The sequence below is a fragment of the Nicotiana tomentosiformis genome, chromosome 2 (genome assembly GCF_000390325.3).
Source record: "Nicotiana tomentosiformis chromosome 2, ASM39032v3, whole genome shotgun sequence".
NCBI lineage: Eukaryota > Viridiplantae > Streptophyta > Magnoliopsida > Solanales > Solanaceae > Nicotiana > Nicotiana tomentosiformis.
Genome location: NC_090813.1, coordinates 193,271,687 through 193,275,943, shown reverse-complemented (window position 1 = coordinate 193,275,943; position 4,257 = coordinate 193,271,687). Strand labels below are relative to the sequence as shown.

At 38.1% G+C, this 4,257-nt stretch overlaps 1 pseudogene; it reads left to right on the top strand.

Annotated features, from left to right (window-relative positions):
• The first annotated feature begins 2,945 nt into the window (after positions 1-2,945).
• LOC117273499 (small nucleolar RNA R71) lies at positions 2,946-3,046 on the top strand (annotated as a pseudogene).
• Positions 3,047-4,257: the final 1,211 nt, after the last annotated feature.

The following is a 4,257-nucleotide window of genomic DNA, read 5'->3' as shown; positions in this document are numbered from 1 at the left end:
TTTAATACATACATTACATTGTTCAAAACCCCACACTTATATCAAACTATAACTCCACCTTCACATAAATATACATTAACTCCCACTTCTTTAAGCACAATTGCATCAAGATTTACCACTATCAAGGAATATATTTTACAATCAACACTTATTTTTTTCTTTTTTGTTTCTTTTCTTATTCTCTTCCAGTGGCTCTTACTTGTTTTTCAATATAATGCACTTTTCTCCCTATTTCATTAGTTCCACTCAAAAGACAAACCAACCACCCCACACTTCAACTTTTACAAAGTTCATAATCAATTTAAGTGCTTACGAGAGGTAAACCGTTCAAATAGATGGTAAATTCAAAAAAATGGGTAAGGCTTGTAATGTGGTTGCCAAAGAAACAGGATTACAGGCTCAAAGGAGTTACTAAGATACATAACAATTAGGTGGGTAAAAGTATATAACTAGTTCAATAAAGAAATGCCTAAATCACTTCCAAGACTGAATAAAACTACTATTTCACTTTGCAAACACACGGGGCAAGTTCTAGATATCAAATGCAATGCACAGAATACGCAAAACCTCACATACGCATGGCACATAACTCACTCAGGATTGGATCATCAAGATACTCTAGTCAAAATAGTTAAGCAAAGTTAAAATTATACAATTTAAAGTACGTATACAAGAGTCAAAAACTGAGCCTAAGCGTCATAACGAAAGCACTTACTATTCTCAAGGTACAATAAAGTTAAGAGATATTGCTTTCAATTCAAATCATAGCACAAGGTTTCCTACTTCTAGAAAATAAAGCTGACTACATCCGGTTCAAACAAAACCCTTGGAAAAGAACCGCGACAAAACAAAAACCAAGGGGAAATTATTACACTACCTAATAAAATCTTTTTGTCTTTTTCTTTCGACTTTAATCCCTCAAGAAACCTGTCGAATGATATCCATCGATGGGAAAAATTAAAAATTTGAATTTTTTTTTGGCTTTTCTCATTTTTCTATCTCTAACTACTAAAACAACAAAACTAAATTACTAACACAGATACATACAACATACAATTTTCCCCACCCCACACTTTAAGTTGTGGCATGACCCCATGACACACAATTAAAAAGCATAAGGTAAAGGAAACTTTCCTGAATTTTTAGTCAGGGTCTGAGTCGAAGTCGGGCTCCATTCCCCGTGCCCGAACCAATGCACACATCCATGCGGACAACTTCTTCTCAGCCTTCTTGGGGTACACCCCACACTTATCTTTTCCACTCGTTGCAACCTTTTCTTTCGAGCTCTTCAGTTTCCACTCAACACTTGCAGGTGGCTTCTCCTTCTTCATCCCTGTTTCTACATTCATCTCAAAAGTCACAGTCTCCTCATCCACTCTAGCATCAGTCTTCTCTCGTGTATGTCTAAGATTGCTCTGCCCGTTGCTAAAAATGGTCTTCCTAAGATGAGAGGGACCTCCTTATTCTCCTCCTTATTCACTACTATAAAGTCTACAGGAAATACAAGCTTATCTACCTGCACAAAAACATCTTCCAATATCCCCTCGGATATCAGAGTTGTTTGGTCAGCCAACTGCAAAGATATTGGTACTGACCTTATCTCTCCAATCTCACTCTCCAGCTTTATGTGAATAGACAAAGGCATTAGATTAATTGAGGAACCAGAATCACATAAAGACTTATCAAATTTAATAGAGCCTAAAGAGCACTGTATAGTAAAACTCCCTGGATCTCCACACTTTTGTGGGAGTTTGTTTTGAAAGATTGCACTGCAATGTTCTGTGAGCTTCTGTGAGCTTAACTACTTATGTTTTTTTCTATCTTTCTCTTCTTTGTCAGGATTTCCTTCAAGAATTTTGCATAAGCTGGCATTTGGGAGAGCACCTCTATGAATGGCAAATTTACATTTAACTTGTTTCAGCATATCCAGAAATCTCTTAAATTGCTTGTCCATCTTCTCTTTATAAAGCTTTTGGGGAAAAGGTAAAGCATGCATGTGCTTGCTCTCTTCAGATTCACCCCTTCTTGAATTCTCTTCCTTCTTCTTTTTCTCAGTTCCCTTCTTGTCTTTCTTCTTCTTATCAACTTCATTTTTCAGCTGCTCCCCACTTTCGTTTTCATGTACTACCTCATTTTGGATAGGGTGGGATCATTCACTACTTGTCCACTTCTTAGAGTTACAACATTTACCATCTCTTTGGGGTTTCTTTCAGTATCAGCTGGCAAAGTACCTGGGATCCTTTCAGATAATATGGTGGCAACCTTGTGCCTTTCAGATAATATGGTGGGGTTTCTCCAAGTTTCGCAACCTTGTGCCAAGTTCTTTGATAGCTGCACCATGAGAATCTAACCTCTCATCCGTCTTGACAATAAAGGACTTCATCAGATCTTCTAGCCCAGGCTGATTGGATTGTTTAGGTTGAAATGCTGCCTTTGCTGATTTTGGAAGCCTGGAGCTCCTTGTCCCTGGAATCTTGAGTTATTTTGCTACCATGAATTTGCAGTACCCCCAGGTGAACTCCATGAAACATCGGGGTGCTTCTAGCCCATTGCATTGAAATTAAAATTCCCCACAGCATTCACTTCCTCGGTTGAGGCTTGGCACTCATGAGTAGGGTGTCCTCTTCCACATATATCACAAGCTTTGTGATTCTCACTTTTTTATTGAAGCTAAGGTCATCTTCCTTATCTCGTTCGCCATGGCATCAAGTTGTACCTGCACAGATGTGTTAGCATCAACCTGGTGTACACCATTCACCCTTCTTCTTTCAACACTTTCAGAGGACCACTGATTTGCATCTTCAGACAACTCATCTAGAATTGTGACTATCTCCTCTGGAGTCTTATCCATCAACGGGCCTCCAGCTGCATTACTCAATGTTCTACGTGAGTTCGGTGTCAATCCATTCCAAAAGTCCCGGAGTTTCATCCAAAGTTCAATTCCGATGTGTTGACACTTTCTGAATATTTCCTTAAACCTCTCCCAAGCTTCAAAAATAGTTTCAGTATCTTTCTGGCAGAAATTACGGATCTCTCTTCTAAACTTGCCCGTTTTAGCTGAGGAGAAATATTTGTCAAGAAATTTTCTAGTCATATCCTCCCATGTTCTAATTGATCCCTAGGGCAAGCTTCGAAGACACTGCTTTGCATCATCTTTGAGTGTGAAGGGGAATGCCCTAGTAAACTGCATCTTGTGAAACACAATTGTACTGAAAGGTGTTCATAATCTACTCGAAGTCCATTAGATGGTTGTTTGGATACTGAAAGGTGTTCATAATCTACTCGAAGTCCATTAGATGGTTGTTTGGATCTTCGTTCATCTTTCCTCTAAAGACACAACTATTTTGAAGAGTTTGAAGCAACCCCTGCTTTAACTCAAAATTGTTAGTTGCAACTGGAGGTGGTCTCACACTTGATAATCCTTGGTTGTAGACCGGTCTAGCATAATCGCCAAGTGGTCTCCGAGACTTCTCCTCCTCATAGACAAGTTGTGCATTTTGAAGAATTATTTCCTTGGCATCCCTTGCAGCTTTTTCTCTTTGCCGTGTTTCCTCTCTTGCAGCCAAATCAACATTAGCATCATCTACCGACATAATTTCTTTAGTTGAGGATTGCCTAACCTTCTCTATATTCTCATGGAGATTTCTTTCCTTCCTCGGCTGTCGTAGTTATTTTTCTATTTCTGGTTCGTATGGTAGCACTTCCTCCCTAGAAGATCGATTCATGCACCACTCTTACCTGCAACCTGCGCATAGTTAAAGAACACCAACCGTAAAAAGGGAAAAATAAAAACAAAAATAAAAAGAAAAATTTCTGAATTAGCACTGCAACTATTTCAAACACTATTGATTGCCAATCCCCAGCAACGACGCCAAAATTTAACAAGCTTAAAACACACACCTAAATATGCTCGCTAGTCAAAGATAGTATAGTATAATATCGTATCCACATGGATTAGATTTAAACAATATTATCGTAGTTTGTAGGTAGATTGCTATCCAAGATAATTCATAGTTGAGAATTATGTGAATTAAAACTAAAATTAACTAAGAATCTACAGCTGATTGACTAATGACAATCGAAACAAAAGCAAACAAGGAAGATATCAATAGGAGAAAATAGGGAGTGATTGGATAGGTGCAAGATAAATGTCTGAGATTTACTCTAGTTAATTCACTTCTAATGTTCAAGTGAGTCTCTCGAATTCACTCAATTTTTAGTTCAAACGTTTAGTAGAAACTCTTCTCTCGATTAAGT